The 23,509-nt window shown below is 40.3% G+C and overlaps 2 protein-coding genes across 3 annotated transcripts in view; one reads left to right on the top strand and one right to left on the bottom strand.

Annotated features, from left to right (window-relative positions):
• Positions 1–23,509, top strand: part of LOC6032660 — an 83,985-nt gene that overhangs the window by 23,166 nt on the left and 37,310 nt on the right. The window lies entirely within an intron of this gene.
• Positions 1–23,509, bottom strand: part of LOC6032658 — a 77,642-nt gene that overhangs the window by 37,846 nt on the left and 16,287 nt on the right. The window lies entirely within an intron of this gene.

Genomic DNA, 23,509 nt, shown 5'->3' with positions numbered 1-23,509 from the left:
AGGCACTCAACTTTGGGTAGACTCTAAATGCGTAAATTATAATTCAAGTTTGTAACATATGTTCAAATTTTAACTAAATTTGAGTGAAATTGTATGAGAGTGCACTCAAACAAAGTCATAGCAGTGGTGCCAGTTTTCATGAAATATTTAGCTCACAAATGTAGAGCAATAATTTTTTTGTCTTGATTTAAGATATTTCGACGGATCACAACATATTAATGACAAAACAATTTAATTTGACCTTCTTCAAGTGATCTTTTCAACGATTGATTTTGAGCAGCAATATGGTGCCATCAAAACAAAATTCTTTGAAAACATTTCCATTCTATTAAACCAAAAAAAAAATCTCTACAAATGCATTCACATTTTTTCCGCCGACAAGCGGAAATTGAAGCATAACATTTTCTGGCACGCGCTCGCAACTTTGGCGCAAACTTGTTGTTGGAAAAAATTTCACGAAAAAATATCGCTCTTGTTTTTCATCCTTTTTCCACCTTCCCAACATCAAGTCAAGAATTCACCGTCTGTCACATGGTCTGCTATGGAGCTCTGTCTTCTGGCTTTTCTCAATGTTACACTGATGGAGACGACTTCTGTTGGAATTTTCTGGTTTCTTTTTGCAGTTTGTCATGAAAAAACTCAGGAGAAACCCCATTTCATCATGGTTTGTTCATTCAGTCCAAAATTACTCATAATTTGTAAAAACCAAACTTACCCAAAATTGATTTATTAAGCAAATGTGAAAATTGAGCGATTAAATTAATTCAAAACTGAGTGATAGTATTCTAAATTTGAAATGTGTGTTGCTATTTTTTGAGAAAATTTGGACAAATTATGAGTAAATTTGGATGAGGGTGTTCCAAGCAAAACAAAGAAAATGTGCGACCATCGAAAATATTTTGTATTTTTTATTTGCTATAAACTTTGAAGTCATTGATGCTTCCGTACAAGTTTCCATAAAAATTTGACCGCTGTCAAAACACAAATGGTTTCTAAATATTGTAGAGTCAGTATCTTTAGAACGGAATTTCTGATAAATTTGGCGATGTTTTAGGTAATGTCGATTCTGAAAAAAGGTAAGCCACGAAAAATACATGTTTTTATACAACAAAAAAATCGATTTGCGTCAAACATCACTTCTGACATTTTAATTGGCGTTGCTGCCATAACTTAAAAAAAATATTGAAAAAAACTTTTAAAAAACAATTGAAAAAAAAAACAATTTATTTTTAAATGAAAAATCACCTAAAGTTTGATTTTCATGAAAATATTGATTTTATTTGTTTTTTATTCAGTTGTACCCTGGTCGTGTAAGTTTGAAAAAAGGCACAAAAACGAAAAGAAACAGGAAAAATGTTGTTTTTGTAGATACCCCCAAATAGCATTAAATTTTTTAAATGCCGATATCGTAAATTCAAGACTAACATTAGAAAATGGCCTAATTTGAAATCTTAAGCCCCTTTCATATATTAGTCTTGAGTTTCAGAAAGGATGATTTCCGAACGAATTTCTCCTATTTTCAAATAAAATTTAAGCATGAATTGTGCATTTTTTCCTCAATACTCTTTTTCGAGTAAATTTGATTTCAAAACATTCAGAGTAATTCACCGTGCATTATGCTTTATGGCATCCGCCATTATGGCTCCAAGTCAAAAGTTCACTCTATTAACCTCCCGTCAAATCACTCAAAATCGCTTTCAAATTGTGCGCGATTCAGCACGTGCAGCTGCTACAAATTCATTTCCCGTCTATTTTGATTAAGTTTCGAGCAGTTTACATAAATCAGCACTCAATCTTGCGAAAAGAGCAAAAAAAAAACATAAACAGCGAAAAATACAATCACGACATCCATATGAAACGATAGGGAGAGAGAAGAGAGGGGGGTGAGCTTTTGGTATTAAAATCAACTCACGTACACGTGCAAAGAGTGCTGGAGCACTTCTATTGGCTCTTTTGCCTGCCCGGTCGTTTCGAGGGAAAGCACTTGGAAAATCATTTACAAAACATTCATTTTCACATCCTCCGACGAAATGGGGGGAGGGGGTTTTATGCCCAAGCGGGGTGGGTTAACTCTTTGGGTAAACATTTTGTAAGGAGAAACGAACGAGGAGGAATTTTCCTTTTCAAGAATGCTAAATAGAAATATTTAGATGATGCCACTTGAGAGGTGACAGAGTTGGTATAATTGCTTTTTCTTCAAAATTTATGTTTTTTTCAAACAACTTCGAGGGTGCTATAAAATCGAATTTTGACATATTATGTACTATAATCGCGTTTGCTTCAGAAACTGGCAACACTGCTTGCAAAATAAATTCCACTTTCACTGGATACACATGCTTTAAGTGCACGAGCTCTCTCACAGCACATTATGCCGCGAAGCTGCATCATCGTAAAAAGACGTAGTGATTCCACCCCTCGCACTGACTGTGTGTGTGTAAATGCATAAATATTAGGATGTAACAAAAATGACTTTTTGGCGGGCATTCAGGGGTTTGTTCCGGTGGGCATACTGAGCCTAAATCCCAAATATGAGCTTGATTGGACGTAACAGGAGCTGGCGCTCCGCCCTTCAATTTTAAATGGGATTTAACCCGTAAAAAAAGATTTTTTCAAAATGTCACTTTTGAGGCATTTGTACAATGCGTTTACAAAAACATCACTGGCGTGTAGGCCAGATCCTTGCGCATCTTTTGGTATATATAACATTGAAGTTTGGAGCATCCTGGAGCTCGGTGCAGACCTTCAAAGTTTGGCATTTTTTTCGAAAAATTGGTCCCAGCAAAATCAAATGGCGTCTCGGGCGTCGCGAGGTGCGACGCATATCTTTTTTGCCGGGGCCAATTTTTCGAAAAAATGCCAAACTTTGAAGGTCTGCACCGAGCTCCAGGATGCTCCAAACTTCAATGTTATCTATACCAAAAGATGCGCAAGGATCTGGCCTACACGCCAGTGATGTTTTTGGTAAACGCATGGTGGCAAAATGCCTCAAAAAGTGACATTTTGAAAAATCTTTTTACGGGTTAAATCTCATTTAAAATTGAAGGGCAGAGCGCCAGCTCCTGTTACGTCCAATCAAGCTCATATTTGGGATTTAGGCTCAGTATGCCCACCGGAACAAACCCCTGAATGCCCGCCAAAAAGTCATTTTTGTTACACTCTAATAAATATACAAAGTCCACACATTTCCAAGGACCATTCAGCAGCGCCGAAGCTTTTCATCCGCGTGTTGAAATTTTGCAGCGCAAAAAAAAATCTGCTTCAGATAGACAGCTTGAATAACGAAAACCATCACTCTTGGCAGCAACAACATAAACATCCGAAAGCAAGCAATAAAATTTCGCTTGAAGCTTAAAAAAGTATACGTTTTTTTGCGCTTGCGAGTTCGCGGAATGATCTCTGGAAAATTCAGGAGGAGTGAAATGTTGCATGCACTGTTGGAAGTTGTAAGTGGGAAACTGGCAACCTTCAAACTGGTTTAACGTGTACAAAGGTGCCATAATGGCGTCTGCTATAAAAAAGATAAATGTCAAAAAATACCATAAAACAAATGACAGCACCTTAAAAGAGACTGCCACTCCCTTAGAAATAATATTAACTCTCTTTTTATGCAGAGTGTCAAAACTAATTTTTCCGCAACTTTGCATAAACGTGCAGTGGAAAACTTTTGATGCACCCCAACGCGCGCTCTTGATGCAAACGACAACGGCCAAATTGCAGGAAAAAATAATTTCATATTTTTTTTACATTACATTCACCATACCTACACAACACAGTTGTCGTCGCCAGGACGCTTCGCGTCCCATTCGTCGGCCAAGTTGGCCATGGCTGCATGCAACCCGGGGAAGAACCGGAAGTCCGCGTCGGTTGCTACGATATGACAATCCCGTCTGTTGTGGAAAAAATAAAGACAAATTTTTGAAAGAGTTTTACTTTTTATAATTTTAAATTAAACATTGTATTAATGTCTAAATATGATTTGTTGATTTTAAGCTTTTTTGACATTTCGACCTTTTGAAAAGTTACCACCCCATTCAAGCACATAATATAAAAGTTGTAAAAGTTTTTTTCCCCACCAAGTAGTGGCTGTGGTGGACTGTGGAAAAATCTGGGACAAGGAAGTTCATTACGGCTGAGACGACAATTTTTATACGACCCTCCTCCTTCCTGACCACAAGTCGATGGTTGGGGAAAAGCTGGCAACACTGAACTGAACTGGCGGTGGCAAGTTTTTCTGCGGTTTGTTGTCGTCAAAGAGCAAAAAAAAAAAAAAATGAAAAGCAATTGTCGTTGCATTCGGGAATATCGACAAACTAGTGCAATCAAAGTTGAGTTGAACTTGTTTGGCGGGGGATGGTTTGGCGAACGATAACGGTGGAACAATTATGAGAGATGTGAAAAGTCAGAACGACTGGCTTTGGTTATGTTGTAACAAAATTAGGCTGTGTGAAAACGTTATCAAAATTCCAATCTTTTCATTTATTCAAAATAACAGAAATTTATTTAAGATGTAACCTTTTATTACGTCGATTTTTATGAGCGAACTTTTTTTATTGATTTTTTTTTTATTTGACAGATGCCCCTTTAATCATTTCTGAGTAGGTTCGGTTTTGACAAAAACTGAGTGATTTTGAACGTGCGTGTGAACTGTCAAATCGACGCCAACATTTCAAAAAGCATCATGTACAAACCATGCGTTTTGAGAAAAACGCATTTGAATGTTGAGCATCCATTTTCAATTGGGTACTAAAGCCCTATGTCAATTTTTATGTACAACGGTAAAAAACACGATTAAAAACCATTTCCGATCACTTTTTTTTTCATTTTAATGCCAATTTTTTTTTGACAAGACAACATTTTTTTTGATGGATCAACTATGGTCCCCTTGGAACGAGCTGTCAAGTAGGAACTTTTCTGTCTAGAAGGACCGCGAGGTTATTTTTTTCAAAATTGATTTAAAAATCCATTTTAAACTCTTTGTGGTCGTACAAAGGGTCATTGTACTCAGAAAAATAAACTTTATTGCTGTAAACAATAATATCAGCAATCTAAGCTTCATTTTAGGACCCAATTCCCATTTTAATATAAGAGCAAAATAAGATGTTCTAATGATAACAAACGATGAAAAACGTTGCTTTTATTGATACTTGATCATCCAAATTCAATAAAACATTATTTCCGTAATTTTATTTGAGAAAAACAAACATAACTTCTTTTGAAATCACCAACGTCTATATCACCCTGCTGTCATTGAGGGGGACGCTTTGTTTTGATTCGTTTTTCTTCGCCGAATGTACATGGCGCTTTGTTCATGTTGCTTTTTTTCCGTCACGAGGTTTATGTAGTCTTTTGTTTGACAGGTTGACAGGGCTATATAAACAGGGACTGCTGATGGCAGAAATTTTGTTTATGTTACTTTATTTAAAATCATGATTAAACAGACTTTACTGAAGTAACTTTTGCTCATTTTTGGTGGAGAGGTAGCTTATTAGGAGTACTTTCAGAATATGCAATAACCCAGAAAGTGTCAAAATGTACATGATGCCTTTTGAAATGTTACCGTCGAAATGACAACCAAATATATGCACCGTCATTCACAATAAATCATATTTAAGTTAATATTACTCATTCATTTAATATTCAGTTTCTGTTTGATTACGCGTTTTACTACAATGTTTTTTTTTATCTCTTTTCAGGTTTGTGAAAGCATCTGTATTAATTGAACCAATTTAAAACATAAATGGTAAATATTTAATCATAACTAACCTTTCACGCTCGGGCTTCCTCCTCCGCAAATAATTATCTTGCTTCGTAAAACTTTTATCTCTTCGGCACCATCTTTTAATACACTCACCGTGAAACACAACTTGCGGACCCTCACCGACTTGTCCCGAAGACCGTTTCTATTTGCAACATATCTTGCCCCCGTCTGACATCTTTTATCAGTAGTCCAAGAAATTCCTAAGAGCAAAAAATCGTGGAAGCAGCATCTTCTCCTCTACATCTTTACACCGAAGCCAGATAAGACACGCTCACCGGCGGTTTTTGCCATCGTAAACTTTTGTCTGGCTGACTTCACCGAACGGTGTGGACATTGGGCAAAAAGAGTAAAACAGGTCTGACCTTTTTCCCCATCACCGTGCCAGCCAAAACTTGTTCTCTAATATCAATTTATTACGTATACGAACCCCCGAGCGTAACGAAAGCTCACTTTCGATTTTCCCTGGTAGTTTTTTCGAACTCACCCTTTGACCCCGTCTCAGTTTGGCGTGTAGAACAATGTCCAAAAAGGTTAAAGTTATTTGACTTGCAATTTAGTGTGAAAGAGATCAAATATCTAGAAAATGCTTTTTTCACTAAATTTTGGTCAAAACAGAACCTATTCAGTAATGATTCAATAAAAGTTGAATGAAATTTACCCAAAATTTTAATAAGCCCAATTTACTAATTTTTTAGTAGGTTTTGTTATGACGGAAACTTAGTGATTTAATATAAGGGTGTATGAAAATTACTAAAAATAATGAAAAGAAAAAAGCTTTCAAAACTATTTCAAAATATAGATTCTTACAAAGAATTTATTATGAATGAGCGTGTAGATAAATTTTAAATTTGACATTTTGCACGCTTAAGAGAAAAACCCAGTCAAGTCCTTTTATTTCTCATTTCTTCTCGGAGGCAACTGGCTTCTTTCTCCAAGAACTCCCCATGAAAGCGCGCGTTGAAACGAGATTAATATTTCCGTTTTATTTCTTCATAATCCATTTTTCCATCTTTTCCAACGACTGTTGGCGCCGCCACCACCAGCCAAAACGGATTGGCTGCAGTCGAACAACGAACTCAGCTTGCACCTAGCAGGTTGGTTAAGTTCACACGCAGAAGAGATATCCTGGCAATTGCGGGGCTTCGCCGGAAAATCCCCAACCGCCAACGCTGCGGAAGTAACGCGAAAAAATAATGAATGGAAGAAAGATTGCTTACCGTTGTAGGGTTTGCATTGAAATTTGTTTAAATTTTTTTATTTAGAAAAAAATCTCAAAACTAATTTTATTGAACATCTTTGGTTTACCGTGTATATTTGGCATTTAAAAAAATACTTTAAATACCTAACTCGCTTAATCGTGCAAGTTTGACATTTGACATTTTTCCATTATGCACGCTAAATGGAACCAAGCAGGTTTGACAGATTTCAATTTATTCAAAAAGTTTCAAAATTAAATAATTATCAAAAGTGTCACCTTAAGACGGTTCCTCGTTACGCCAACGAACCCGGTTACAATATCTCACCCAATAATCTAGGTATCAGGGTAATACATTTTCATTACCATTCTGAATCCCGAACCTCCTCCAGCCACTATGCCGTGGTTACCAAGGGGGAAGCCCCGCAGATAATCTCGGTCACCGAGGAATAAAGAGCCCTTCGCGGAAGCCAAGCCGGATTGTCGGGAAGCCACACAAAAAAATAGAAGAAGAAAGCTTTCATCACCTTGTCGGAGATATTGATGATTTATAGAAGCTATAGCTATATAGATACTGATCCGGTGGTGAAAAACGTTGCTCCTCTACTGTAGGGTTGCACCCACCATTACAGTAGAGCCTTGGGAGATTTCCCGCCAAAAAGGTCTAACGCCAAGCTCTATGTGCATAATTACAGGCGAAAATGAGGTCGGAAAATTTAAACACCCACTTTCCGGATGAAGCGAAATTATGAGGGTGGACGTGAAGACTAAATGGGTGTGAAATGGGCTTAGGACCGACTGGCAGCAGCAGATGATGGGTGGTGGGTAAATTTGAGAGTGTATTCAAGCCTGGCTGGGTTAAGTGTGAGAAACTTGGGCAGAACGGAAATGTTAATAACGCAGGTCACGAAGTTGACGGGGCTTGACACTGGATTCACTTGGATTACAGCAATTATTCGCTTGTGAAAGGGGGCTGATTGGGGCGAAACATGGGTTAAAATATGGAAATTGCTTGAGTAATTTATTTCAATGTACTCAACTTTAAGTAGCTTTAAATTTCAGCCGTTAAGTATTCAGCTTATTTGCTTTTACCAGATGTAATCACAGAGCTGTCATTTTTGAAATACTCAATTTTGGGTAGCTTTTAATTTCAGATGTCAATATGTCAATAGTTTAGAAAAATGTAAACAAAAAGCTGTCACTTTTTAAACCCTATCTCTAGGAAGCAAACCACTAAAAAGAGAAAAATGATAGTCAATCGACGAGTGAAAGCAACTTCTACTCAGAATCCATAATCACATTCTTCAATGAAAATCATACTGGTAAAGTCAGGTCAAACGGAACCCTCCTACCTGGCCACGTGATCCAGAGCTCAAACACACTTTTTCCTACCGCAACATCATCACGCTGGCAACCATCATAGATGGCGCTGATTTGCACCGAGTCCGTTTTCATCTCAACAAAAAAGCGAAGAAAAAAAAAACAAAATTTTCATCAGAAATCAGATAACAAGTCCAGATTTTTCCCTCTTTCTAGTTTTTACCCCTCCCGTTTTGCCGGGTTGTTTATTTCCACCGCGTGGCAAATATCACGTTTCGCGACCTTTTCCACTTCACCCACTCTGGGGGAAGAGCAAGTTTTCAAAAGGGGCTATCAGCTTGTTGTGGATGCTTTTTGCTCCTGTTTTCAAAAACTTGAACAAGACATCCTAAGTGGCGCCTTCTTCCCGGAAACACATAAAATTCACTTACAGAGCGTCGGCTCTTGCGCAGGAAGAAAGAAATAAAAGTTCTTTTCACTCCTCGCAAACCGATTAGTGTTTGCGCTTTCGTTGGAGTTGGGAAAGACGTTAAAAGCTTGCTGAGGAAATCGGAGTAATTAGTGGCAATATTTGCAGTTTGGTTTTTGCTAATACATGTGACTGATTTACTAATTGCGATGACCTAGCTTTACAGTTGAAATATTTAAGACTCTTGATTGAGAAAACAAAACACTCAGATTTTGTATACTCAAAAATGAGTCATGAAAAAAAAACCACAGATTTGGGTAAATTTAAATGAAAACTGGACAAAAATATGTAACCTCATTTTAAATTACTCAGTGTGCGTGAAAACCGAACATACTCAGATTTGAGTAAATGGGGTGACTGTCAGATTTGAGTAACTATTACTCATTCCATTTTCGTTGGATTCCGAGTGAAATTCACTCAAATCATACAGATGCCCTATTTACTCATTTTTGAGTATATTCGGTTTTGACGAAAACTGAGTTATTCTGAACGTGCGTGGGCCTAGATTTGACTGAATTTTACTCAAGTCTAAAATATTGAGTTTAAATTGTGAGTGTTCGTGTTAAATTCAAAAATAAAAATTGCGTGAAGTTCAATTCTGGATTTTTTTTTAACAAAAGGGTAAATTTAATCAATTTTTTTTGATTTTTGCTTTTTGAGTGTTCCAGAAAAAAAATTTACCTTTAAAAAAACTCAATAATTTATTAATGATTTGCTTGAAGTTCATTAAAATCTGACAAAGTCGATGAAAAGTGAGTGGAATTCAACCCAGATTTGACGAATAGTAACGAAAATCTGATTTTTCTGAGAGCTTTTTGAATGAATTTATTCCAAAATTACTCAAAATTACTCAACTTCTATATTTCCCTCACTTATTTAGCCCTAAAAAGGTTTACATTCCGACCTATATCAACACAATGGTTATTTCAAACAAGCGTGTGGCAATTTTTTAATTTTCAACTACAGTCTCACTTTAATCAATTAGAATTCGTCAAAACTTAAGATTATGCAATTTTCACACATTTGGTTGAATTTTGATCAATTTTGGAATAATTAAATTTACTCAATTTTGACAGTATTCTCTTCACTAATTTCTACGTGAGTTAAATATTGCTAAAATTTGACCAATTTCGAATGAGCGTTTAGGAACTTTTTAAATTAATTTAAATTTTTTAATATTTTGAATTATTGTTGATAATTCATTCATTTTTGTCAGCTTAAATCTTTTTAAAGCTGCCACAAAAAAAAAACTTTAATAAAACTAAGAATTATAGAAGTGGACTCATAACAAACATAGATTTAAGTATTTGCTGGTCACCCTACCCTATACCAAGAGCCCCCCCTAAGTGTGGGATGATGAGCGTCTCAATGGTGTGCCCAGCGGGGTGGGTGGGCCTTGTTCCTTTGAAGTGTCTTTTCCTCCCACCTTCTCACAGTGTGTCGTCGCCCCATTGAGACTTCCAATTTTTTTGCGGAATTTTCGCAACGCGAAAAGAAAAAGTTGATAATTTTGGAGAATACAACTTTGTTTTCTTTTTTCTCCGAAGAGAAAATTTGCTCCATCTGTGCGTTTCCCGGTAGAGGGTGGGGGAGCCTTGGAGACAGAGATGATTCAATTTGCCACTGCGGCATAGCCGGTTTGAACTTGCGGAAAACGGCGGAAGGTGGAAATTTCCACGCGTTTTTACTGCTAATTGTAAGGTAATTTGCACTTTGAGTGTTGATTTCTGCCTACATTTATTGTTTTATTCCGACTAACGATACCCAGCGAGTGTCGTTGTGCCAGTTATGCAAATCAGGTGAAAGATAAGGGGTTTTTCCTTTCTTTGTTTAGTGTTAACAGCTCCAACAATCATTACCTTGTCAATTTTCTAAAATAAAAGTGAGAAAAACATGTGGGTAATAAGTCGGAGAAAGTTACCTAAACTAAATTTATCGTGTAATTGGTATGTCAGTTTACACAGTTAAGGAAAACATTGTTTTAGCATGTTAATTTGTATAAAAAAAATTGGCAGCAGTGCTGCCAGAAATTCTCTGATGTACAATTTAATTATAATTCACCATGTTTTTTTCAATTTCACCCCAAAAAACCCCACACAGACGTGTTTTAATTACAAGAATCCTACAAAATTCAGCAAAAACGCCGCTTGCCTTCATCCGGGACCCCCACAAAAAAAGGTGAGATGCCATCTCACCGGAGCCCAGCTCCCTCGGACAAAGATTAGAAATGGGTCTGGCCTTGCATGTTGGAGGTGCGTGCGTGTGAGCGACGTTCCGGATGATAAGGGCCAACCAGCTCCGCTGCATACCAAATGAGACTGTCCCACCGTTTTGTCCCAGAAACCCCCCGTGTCCTTGCCGGTGGCGTCGCGATGTCATCGTAGCTGGCACTGAGAAAAAAATGAAAAAGTTTTTTGTTGACAGCTGTCAAAAAAAGTTTATAGCAGCGGCCATTATGGCACTTTGACAAAACACATTTAAAACGTTAAAATGATTTTTTTTTTTTTCTAAGTTCGTCCAAAAGCCGTGTAGTAAAAAGATAGCGAACTGACGACACGGTTGCTCCTCTACTGTAGGGTGACTCCCACCATTACAGTAGAGCCTTGGGAGATTTCCCCACCAAAATGTCAGAAAAAGGTCTAGCGCCAAGCTCTATGTGCATAATTACAGGCGAAAATGAGGTCGGAAAATTTAAACACCCACTTTCCGGAGGATGCGAAATTATGAGGGTGGACGGGAAGACTAAATGGGTGTGAAATGGGCTTAGGACTGACTGGCGGCAGCATTAGATGTTGGTTGGTGAGTAAATTTGAGAGTGTATTCAAGCCTGGCTGAGTTAAGTGTGAGAAACTTGGGCAGAACGGAAATGTTAATAACGCAGGTCACGAAGTTGACGGGGCTTGACACTGGATTCACTTGGATTACAGCAATTATTCGCTTGTGAAAGCGGGCTGATTGGGGCGGAACATGGGTTTAGTTATGGAAATTGTTTGAGTAATTTGTTTGAATGTAATTTGAGTAACTTTCAACTGCAGCTGTCAATGAGTACACGGTAATTTTAATCAAAGCAAAGTGCGATTTTCAGTTACAGTGTACACACCAATTTCTCATTACTGAATTCAGTTAAATTTACTGAAATCTGCACTACTGAAATTTTCAGTAAATGAAAATTTGCTGAAATTTCAGCAAACTTTGACAGCTCCATACAAATTTTAACTGAAGTTCAGCGAAATACTAACTGAAAATTTCAGTAGTGCAGTTTTCAGTAAATATTAACTGAAAACGAACATCAGTGTAGTCAACGCACTTACTTTACCAAATGTAAACAAATATGTTTTTACATACTCAATTTTGGGTAACATTCATTTCCAGTAATAATAGAAAAATGTAAACAAAAAGCTGTCACTTTTTAAACCACCTTGGAAGCAAACCACTAAAAAGAGAGAAATGATAGTCAATCAACGAGTGGAAGCAGCTTCTACTCAGAATCCATAATCACATTCTCGAATATCGAATTGGTAAAAGTCAGGTCAAACAAAATCCTCCTACCTGTCCACGTGATCCAGAGCTCAAAAACACTGTTTTCCCCCGCAACATCATCACGCTGGCAACCATCATAGATGGCGCTGATTTGCACCGAGTTCGTTTTCATCTCAACAAAAAAGCGAAGAAAAAAAAACAAAATTTTCATCAGAAATCAGATAATAAGTCCGGATTTTTCCCTCTTTCTAGTTTTTTACCCCTCCAGATCCAGTGGGAAAATCTGCTAAACCCGTTTTGCCGGGTTGTTTATTTCCACCGCGTGGCAAATATCACGTTTCGCGACCTTTTCCACTTCACCCACTCTGGGGGGAAGAGCAAGTTTTCAAAAGGGGCTATCAGCTTGTTGTGGAAGCTCTTTGCTTCTGTTTTCAAAAACTTGAACAAGACATCCTAAGTGGCGCCTTCTTCCCGAAAACACATAAAATTCACTTACAGAGCGTCAGCTCTTGCGCAGGAAGAAAGAAATAAAAGTTTTCTTCTTCACTCCTCGCAAACCGTTTAGTGTTTGCGCTTTCGTTGGAGTTGGGAAACACGTTAGAAGCTTGCTGGGAAAATCGGAGTAATTAGTGGCAATATTTGCACTTTGGTTTTTTGCTGATAAATGTGACTGATTTACTAATTTCGATAACCTGGTTTTACAGTTAAAGGTTTGGGAATCTTGATTTAGAAAACAGAACACTCAGATTTTGTCTACTACAAAATGAGTCATGGAAAAATCTCAGATTTACGTAAATTTAAATTAAAACTGGCGAAAATATGTAACCCCATTTTAAATTACTCAGTGTGCCTAAAAACCGAACATACTCAGATTTGAGTAAATGGGGTGACTGTCAGATTTGAGTAACTTTTACTCAGATCTTACAGATGCCCTATTTACTCATTTTTGAGTATAATCGGTTTTGACGAAAACTGTGTTATTTTGAACCTGCGTGGGCCTAGATTTGAGTGAATTTTACTCAAGTCTGAAACATGTCTCACTTACTCATTTATGAGTAGCCTCGATTTAAGCGGAATGAAACTAAAATTTAGTGTTCGTGTTAAACTCAAAAATTAAAACTGCGTGATGTTAAATTCTGTATTTTTTTTAACCAATGGTTAAATTTATTCAAAATTTTCAATTTTTGCTCTTTGAGTGTCCTGCAAAAAACTTTTTTTTCACCTTTAAAAAAACTCAATAAATTATCCATGATTTGCTTGAAGTTCATTAAAATCTGACAAAGTCGATGAAACGTGAGTGGAATTCAACCCAGATTTGACGTATATTAACGAAAATCTGATTTTTCTGATTTACTCATACCTGAGCAGTTTCAACTACACTCTTATTTAAATCAGCTAAGAATTTGTCAAAACTTAAGATTATGCAAATTTCACACATTTGGTTGAATTTTGATCAATTTTGGAATAATTAAATTTACTCAATTTTGACGGTATTCTCTTCACTAATTTCTACGTGAGTTCAATATTGCCGAATATGAGCAGTTTCCGATGAGCGTTTAGGAAATTTTTAAATTAATTTAAATTTTAAATATACTGAATTGTTGTTGCCCTATGTAAATTTTTATGTACAACGGTAAAAAACACGATTAAAAACCATTTCTGATCACTTTTTTTCATTTTAATGCAAAGAAAAAAATTGACAAGACAACATTTTTTCGATGGATCAACTATGGTCCCCTTGGAACGAGCTGTCAAGTAGGAGCTTTTCTGTCAAGAAGGACCGCGAGGTTAATTTTTCTAAATTGATTTAAAAATCCATTTTAAACTCTTTGTGGTCGTACAAAGGGTCATTGTACTCAGAAAAATAAGCTTTATCGCTGTAAACAATAATATCAGCAATCTAAGCTTCATTTTAGGACCCAATTCATTCATTGCTGTCAGATTTAATATTTTTAAACCTGCCACAAAAAAAAACTTTAATAAAACTAAAAATTATAGAAATGGGAACGTAAGTAACATAGCTTTAACATTTTGCTGGTCACCCTCCCCTACCAAGAGCCCCCCTAAGTGTGGGATGATGAGCGTCTCAAGGGGATGCCCAGCGGGGTGGATGGGCCTTTTTCCTTTGAAGTGTGTTTTCCTCCCACGTTTTCACAGTGTGTCGTCGTCCCATTGAGATTTCCACATTTTCTGCGGAATTTTCGCAACGCGAAAGGAAAAAAAAGTTGATAATTTTCGAGAATACAACTTTGTTTTCTTTTTTCTCCGAAGAGAAAATTTGCTCCAGCTGTGCGTTTCCCGGTAGAGGTTGGGGGAGCCTTGGAGACAGAGATGATTCAATTTGCCACTGCGGCAGCGACCACCGGTTTGAACTTGCGGAAAACGGCGGAAGGTGGAAATTTCCACGCGTTTTTACTGCTAATTGTATGGTAATTTGCACTTTGAGTGTTGATTTCTGCCTACATTTATTGTTTTATTCAGACTAACGATACCCAGCGAGTGTCATTGTGCCAGTTATGCAAATCAGGTGGAAGATAAGGGGTTTTCCTTTCTTTGTTTAGTGTTAACAGTTCCAACAATCATTACCTTGTCAATTTTCTAAAGTAAAAGTGAGAAAAACATGTGGGTAATAAGTCGGGGAAAGCTACCTAAACTAAATTTATCGTGTAATTGGTATTGTCAGATGGCACGGTCAGAAAAACTTTTTTCAATTTGACAGCAGTGCTGTCAGAAATTCTCTGATGTACAATATAATTAAAACTGAGCATAATTTTTCAACTTCACCCCAAAAAACCCCACACAGACGTGTTTTAATTACAAGAATCCTACAAAATTCAGCAAAAAACGCCGCTTGCCTTCATCCGGAACACCCACAAAAAGGTGAGATGCCATCTCACCGGAGCCCAGCTCCCTCGGACAAAGATTAGAAATGGGTCTGGCCTTGCATGTTGGAGGTGCGTGCGTGTGAGCGACGTTCCGGATGATAAGGGCCAACCAGCTCCGCTGCATACCAAATGAGATTGTCCCAGAACCCCCGTGTCCTTGCCGGCGGCGTCGTCGTCGCGATGTCATCGTAGCAGGCACAGAGAAAAAAATTGAAGAAGTTTTTTGTTGACAGCTGTCATTTTTTGACAAAGAACTTTGTCCTAAGGGCTCTATTCTGGTGAGGTGTCAATCCAGAAAACCGAAAAATGTCGCGCGTTACGAAAATGTTGCATGCTTGGTACTGGGGAAGAGGTCTGCGACGCAACAAGGCACTGTTGCGTCACCATTTCGAGCCAATATAAACCCCGCTCGATCAGCCCAAGAAAATCATTCTATCGCTGGACGCCGAGAAGTGAACAACAACCTGGACCTGGAATCAGATGGCCTGGAGGCCCAGAAGCAGTTGGCCGAAAAGCAGCTGGCCTGGAGCAAGGAGCAGCCCAAGCGCAGACAGGCCAGCCGGAATATTCTGGCCACAAGACACGGAGTGGCCATAACCCTCTGGGGTGTTCCGATGGAAGGCCATACGAGACTGGGCAATATGGGTATCAAACTTCTTGGATTTTGATACTGGTGATGAAAATGGCCATTTTGACAGTATTGGCCACAACCTGGAGTGCCGGTGCCCTCAGGGAGGTTGTCCCGGGAGGACATTTACCGAACCATACGATTTTGGGCAATATAGGTATCAAACTTCTTGGTTTTCTGGTACTGGTAATTAAAATGGCCATTTGGACAGTATTGGCCACAACCTGGAGTGGCCGGTGCCCTCAGGGAGGTTGTCCCGGGGATACATTTATCAAACCATACGGTTTTGGGCAATATGGGTTTCAAACTTCTTGGTTTTTGGTACTGGTAATTAAAATGACCATTTTGACAGTATTGGCCACAACCTGGAGTGGCCGGTGCCCTCAGGTAGGTACTCCCGAGAGGACATTTACCGAACCGTACGATTTTGGACAATATGGATATCAAAATTCATGTTTTTCGATAATGGTTATGAAAATGGAGTGGCCGGTGCCCTCAGGGAGGTTCTCCGGAGAGGACATTTACCGAACCATAATATTTTGGGCAATATGGGTATCAAAATTCATGATTTTCAATACTGGTAATGAAAATTCCGGATCAACACCACCAAAAAACCCAAAAACTAAACAGTCTTTTTCAAGACTCAAGAAAGAGTTATTCTTTTCAAATAAAAAAAAACCATTTCGCGCCATTTGCGCAATTTAATCAATCATTTCTTTTCACAGCAAATTTTTTATTCACGAGCAGCTGACCGCCATTTTGTTTTGGGGTGCCGCTCTTGCAGAGCAAAATTCATCGCGCCATGTGCTCTCCCTCTCTCTCACACACACACACGCGCAATGGCAATCGAAAACTGCATGACCGACGCCCTCTCGCTGGGTCGAGGTTCAGTTGCGATTGACAAGTTGGAGCCTCGACCCAGCGGTCATGCAGGTCATGCTCAAGCTCAGAATAATTCTGGCTGTGGAAGAGGGCACATCGTGACTCATGAGCCACGGCAGATAACGGAGGGAGTGAGAGAGAGATGCTTGATGCGCTGGCGACTCTCTAAATTCAATGTCCTCTCTTCTCCCATTTTCCTCCCGTCGGCACATCATATATGTACGTAATTTTCTTCGTGACGTTGTAGCCATCGCTAACGCACTATGGCTTCAATATCTTAAAGTGGCCTGAGTTTTAATTAAAATAAAATAAGTTAAATCTGGACATCGTACTGGCCACTTAGAGGAAGCAGTTTGGAGGACCACCCAGAGCAGCCAGTCAAGGATCGACCCGGAGAAGCAGTGGAGCGCACCAACAAAATAATATGGTTCTTTTTAGAACCACCATTATCACGAAAGAGTTGTTCTTCATTTCTAATTGCTTGCTAGTTCGCTACTAGGAATGCTCTTGGTGGGAGTCTGGACCCCTAAGAAATCCAGTCTTTTTTGGAAGCCGTGAGAGATTAATTTCTTTTGCGGCTGCAAAATAAAAAAAAACTGGAGTTTATTTTGAAAAGGTTCAAAAAACCAAATTCCAATTTTTGCTTTTAGGGTGTTTTTGACAAAGAACTTTGTCCTAAGGGCTCTATTCTGGTGAGGTGTCAATCCAGAAAAACGAAAAATGTCGCACGTTACGAAAATGTTGCATGCGTGGTACTGGGGAAGGGGTCTGCAACGCAACAAGGCACTGTTGCGTGGAATTCTCCACACAGTTGCAACAAAAAGTGAATTATGAGGTTTGGGATAACCGGCACAAAGAGGCGGAGCATCCGTCACCATTTTGAGCCAATATAAACCCCGCTCGATCAGCCCAGGGAAATCATTCTATCGCTGGACGCCGAGGAGTGAACAACAACTTGGACCTGGAAGCAGATGGCCTGGAGGCCCAGAAGCAGTTGGCCGAAAAGCAGTTGGCCTGGAGCAAGGAGCAGCCCAAGCGGGGGCTGGCCAGCCGGAATATTCTGGCCACAAGACCCGGAGTGGCCATAACCCTCTGGGGTGTTCCGATGGAAGGCCATACGAGACTGGACAACATGGGTATCAAACTTCTTGGATTTTGATACTGGTGATGAAAATGGCCATTTTGACAGTATTGGCCACAACTTAGAGTGGCCGGTGCCCTCAGGGAGGTTCTCCCGGGAGTACATTTACCGAACCATACGATTTTGGGCAATATGGGTATCAAAATTCATGGTTTTCAATACTGGTAATGAAAATGGCCATTTTGACAGTATTGGCCACAACCTGTAATGGCCGGTGCCCTCAGGGAGGTTCTCCCGGGAGGACATTTACCGAACCATACGATTTTGGGCAATATGGGTATCAAACTTCTTGGTTTTTGGTACTGGTAATTAAATAGCCATTTTGACAGTATTGCCCACAATCTGGCCGGTGCCCTCAGGAAGGTTGTACCGGGTGGACATTTTCCGAATCATGCGATTGTAGGCAATATGGGTATAAGAACTCATGGTTTTTAATACTGGAAATGATAATGGTAATTTTGAAAGTGGTGGCCAGTCCCCTATGGAAGGTTTTCCCGGGAGACATTAACGGAACATTAACGAGTTTTGGCAATATGAGTATGTTTGCTTTGCAAGAGCAACACTCAAAACAAAATGGTGGTTTGCTGCTCTTTGAGAAAATTTTCGCTGTGAAAATAAATTATTTATTGAATTGCTCAAATGAGGCGAAATGAAATTTTAAAATTTGAAAAGAATTACTCTTTCGTGAGATTTCGTAAGACTTGAAAAAATCTTTTTCTGGTTTTTTGTTTGGTGTCAATCCGGAACACTCATGTTGGCCATGGATTTCTGGCAGCCAATTAAATCCTTCACGGAAATGATCCTTTCCTGGGGTTTTATTTTGATGAAAATTTGGGGGGAAATATTTTAAAATTAATTTCTACGCCAAGCGTCAAAAGCACCAAAAGCAGTGCATGAATGATTTGAAACAATAACTCTTTCGTGAATTTTTCGTTGGCCCTGAAAAGCGCCATTTTGTTAAATTGCAGCAGAAGTTGATTCTTGTGGCCATCTTCTCGAGCGTCCATCCAAGTAGGCCTTGTTTTTCTCCTTCGACGTCATTTTGGCAGCAATTTCACGCACACGCTTGCGTGTTTCTTCTTCCCGGAGCTTGCTGCTTTTGATCGGATTGACCACGATATTGCACTACAAAAATTCTCCAAACTGGGTTTCTCGCCGATGCTATGCCGTTGGCTAGAATCTTATCTCAAGGGTAGAATCATCCAGGTGAAGATCGGCGCATCCGTTTCACTGGAATTTACCAACGGCTCCGGCGTGGCTCAGGGGAGCAACCTCGGCCCTATAGTTTTTTTCCGGGTTCTTCAACGACGCCAATTTCCTGTTTAGCGGAAACTGTAAGCTATCCTACGTTGATGACTTCAAGCTGTTCTTCCCTATCGACACGTTGGCCGACTGTTACGTGCTACAATCAAGGCTGGACAAATTCTCGGAGTGGTGCGGGCACAACCGCCTGGAACTCAGCTCCGCAAAATGCTACGTCATATCCTTCAACCGGAAACAAAGTCGGGAATTGTTCACTTTTGATTACCATCTCGGTTCTCACGTGCTGGAACGCCTAGAAGTTGTCAAGGATTTGGGTGTACTTCTTGACCTAAAATTGGATTTTCACCTGCAACTATCTTCCGTAATTGACAAAGCCAACCAGAAACTTGGTTTTATGTTCAAGGCTGCTCAAGAATTTGACGATCCGTTATGTCTTAGGACATTGTACTGTGCTCTTGTGAGATCGCACATTGAGACGTCAGCAGTTCGATGCCTCTGTGCTCTCTTATGATAACTAGATAGGAAAAGCAGCAAGCTAAGAACAAGAGAGCACAGAGGCATCGAGTTGTCTGTGCACCCTATCACCAGAATTGGATCGATCGCATTGAACATGTGCAAAGGAAATTCGTCTGGTTTGCGCTGAGACGCCTCCCGTGGAATAATCCTGCTCAGTTACCAAGCTACGAAACTCGGTGCAACCTGCTTGGAATAGAGACGCTCCAAAACCGGCAAACAATCTCAAGGGCTGTATTCACTGCGAAAGTTATTACCTCTGAAATCGACTCCCCTAATCTTCTTTTCCAGTTAAATGCCAGAGTGCAGCCAAGGAATCTACGCCCAACCCCTGGATTCCTCTCACGCCCGTTGGTCCGTACGGTTTATGCAACCGTCCCCTAACATGACAGTTTTCGTGAGTTGCGCGTATCCACCGGCAGATGGCAAGTGGGCCTCGTCGGAGTACGCCCATCAAATACGCAACTCAAAATTTCCATGGGAAACTTTTTTTTCGTTACGGCTTTTGTGGCACGCTCACTTCAACAGTTCTAGACTAATATTTGAACGTGGCGTTGCTCTAAACCAGTTTTTAAAGAAAATGATTCCATAATGCTTATTTTGTCGTTTTAAACCAAAACAAGGCAAAAACTATATTAAATTAAACTATTCGCCATTTTCAAAAATATGGCTAGATAATATCGAAGTCCGCCATCTTAGGCCCACTGGGCCCACAAAACGGGGTACGCTCAGTTTGTATGGGAGCTGTCAACATGCTCCCGGGCTGGGTTTATGCGGAAAACTCCCCTATTCGTACGCTGGCCACAGCTTTCAACGAGTTCTACCATCTGTTCGACTTCCACGAACCTGTGAGCCGATTTTTGGAAAGACTTCGAACTGAACTCCGAGATCGTTCTCGTTCATCTCGTCCTGCTGAAAACCCGCAACAACGTGCATCAAGGACAAGAAGATCTAGCCGTTAAATCATGTTTTGTTTAAATTTATGTTTTGATAACTTGACTATATTTATGTTTGTAAACTTCTTATTAGTTTTAAGCAACCAAACTTCATTGAGACCACCGGGTCAGATGATTTCAAATAAATAAACAAAGATAGAAATATCATGGTTTTTTTAATGGAGCATAAAGAAATTGAGCGAAAATATAAATCCAATAATGTTTTGATTTTATCTGACACATAATTCAACAAAATGGTTTAATTTTAAAAGCTTTTCTGCTAAGTTCTTTGTCATACTGGTCATGTGTAACATAACCATCTGCACCTTTTTTATAGCAGCGACCATTATGGCATTCTGACAAAACACATTTGAAACGTTAAATTTTTTTTATAAGTTCATCCAAAAGCCGTGTAGTAAAAAGGTGCAGGTGGTTATGTTACACATGACCAGTATGACAAAGAACTTTGCTAGATGATTGTTGAAATTTTCGATTAGAACGTCCGATCCAAATTTCCCCATGATTCCCTTATAATTACACAAGACAACTCTTTTGTGGTCTATTTCGTGGCTCTGAAACAGGCTGTTTGATTTGTAAAGTTTTAAGGCATAATATCAACGTCCTATCGAACTAAGGGGATGAAAATTGCAATTGGAGCCTATTCAGGGCTCTAATTGATTACGAAATAGTTATTCTAAATTTCCAGAAACAGATTTCAGAAGTTTAACAGTCATTTTTCCCCAACTCTTATGGTTCGGCAAATGTCCCCCTATCGGAACATCCCCGGGGCCTCCGGCCACTCCGGATTGTGGCCACTACTGCCGAAATGTCAAATTTCATGTGCAGTATCAAAAACCTTAAAGTTTGATACCCATATTGCCCCAACTCTTATGGTTCGGCAAATGTCCCCCTATCGGAACATCCCCGGGGCCTCCGGCCACTCCAGGTGGTGGCCACTACTGCCGAAATGTCAAATTTCATGTCCAGTATCAAAAACCCTAAAGTTTGATACCCATATTGCCCCAACTCTTATGGTTCGGCAAATGTCCTCCCATCGGAACATCCCCGGGGCCTCCGGCCACTCCAGGTGGTAACCACTACTGCCGAAATGTCAAATTTCATGTCCAGTATCAAAAACCCTAAAGTTTGATACTCATATTTCCCCAACTCTTATGGTTCGGCAAATGTCCCCCCATCGGAACATCCACGGAGCCTCCGGCCACTCCGGATTGTGGCCACTACTGCCGAAATGTCAAATTTCATGTCCAGTATCAAAAACCCTAAAGTTTGATACCCATATTGGCCCAACTCTTATGGTTCGGCAAATGTCCCCCCATCGGAACATCCGCGGGGCCTCCGGCCACTCCGGATTGTAGCCACTTCTGCCGAAATGTCAAATTTCATATCCAGTATCAAAAACCCTAAAGTTTGATACCCATATTGCCCCAACTCTTATGGTTCCGCAAATGTCCCCCCATCGGAACATCCGCGGGGCATCTGGCCACTCCGGATTGTGGCCACTACTGCCGAAATGTCAAATTTCATATCCAGTATCAAAAACCCTAAAGTTTGATACCCATATTGCCCCAACTCTTATGGTTCCGCAAATGTCCCCCCATCGGAACATCCGCGGGGCCTCCGGCCACTCCGGATTGTGGCCACTACTGCCGAAATGTCAAATTTCATATCCAGTATCAAAAACCCTAAAGTTTGATACCCATATTGCCCCAACTCTTATGGTTCGGCAAATGTCCCCCCATCGGAACATCCCCGGGGCCTCCGGCCACTCCAGGTGGTGGCCACTACTGCCGAAATGTCAAATTTCATGTCCAGTATCAAAAACCCTAAAGTTTGATACCCATATTGCCCCAACTCTTATGGTTCGGCAAATGTCCCTCCATCGGAATATCCCCGGGGCCTCCGGCCACTCCAGGTGGTGGCCACTACTGCCGAAATGTAAAATTTCATGTCCAGTATCGAAAACCCTAAAGTTTGATACCCATATTGCCCCAACTCTTATGGTTCCGCAAATGTCCCCCCATCGGAACATCCGCGGGGCCTCCGGCCACTCCGGATTGTGGCCACTACTGCCGAAATGTCAAATTTCATATCCAGTATCAAAAACCTTAAAGTTTGATGCCCATATTGGCCCAACTCTTATGGTTCCGCAAATGTCCCCCCATCGGAACATCCGCGGGGCCTCCGGCCACTACTGCCGAAATGTCAAATTTCATATCCAGTATCAAAAACCCTAAAGTTTGATACCCATATTGCCCCAACTCTTATGGTTCCGCAAATGTCCCCCCATCGGAACATCCCCGGGGCCTCCGGCCACTCCAGGTGGTGGCCACTACTGCCGAAATGTAAAATTTCATATCCAGTATCAAAAACCCTAAAGTTTGATACCCATATTGCCCCAACTCTTATGGTTCGGCAAATGTCCCCCCATCGGAACATCCGCGGGGCCTCCGGCCACTCCGGATTGTGGTCACTACTGCCGAAATGTCAAATTTCATATCCAGTATCAAAAACCCTAAAGTTTGATACCCATATTGCCCCAACTCTTATGGTTCCGCAAATGTCCCCCCATCGGAATATCCGCGGGGCCTCCGGCCACTCCAGGTGGTGGCCACTACTGCCGAAATGTCCAATTTCATATCCAGTATCAAAAACCCTAAAGTTTGATACCCATATTGCCCCAACTCTTATGGTTCGGGAAAAGTCCCCCTATCGGAACACCCGCCGGGGACTCCGGCCACTCCAAGTGGTGGCCAATTCCAATTCCCGCTCATGCCGGCTGGCATGTTTTGGCGTGTCCATGCCTCCAGGCTATCTGCTCCCGGGCCTCCAGGCCGTCTGCAAACGGGCCACCAGGCCATGTGCTCCTGATGTGTTCTCGTCGACGGCCAGGAACAGACTGAATTTTCGGGACCGACCGAGCCGAGTTTTGTTAATTTAGATCGGGGACGTATGCCCCGCCTCTTTGCACCCATTCTCCTACATCTCCTTATTCGCTTTTTGCCGCGTCGAAGATCCGAAA

The sequence above is a fragment of the Culex quinquefasciatus genome, chromosome 1 (assembly GCF_015732765.1).
Source record: "Culex quinquefasciatus strain JHB chromosome 1, VPISU_Cqui_1.0_pri_paternal, whole genome shotgun sequence".
Classification (NCBI taxonomy): domain Eukaryota; kingdom Metazoa; phylum Arthropoda; class Insecta; order Diptera; family Culicidae; genus Culex; species Culex quinquefasciatus.
Note: the sequence above shows the minus strand (reverse complement) of the source record. Positions and strands in the feature narration are given on the sequence as shown.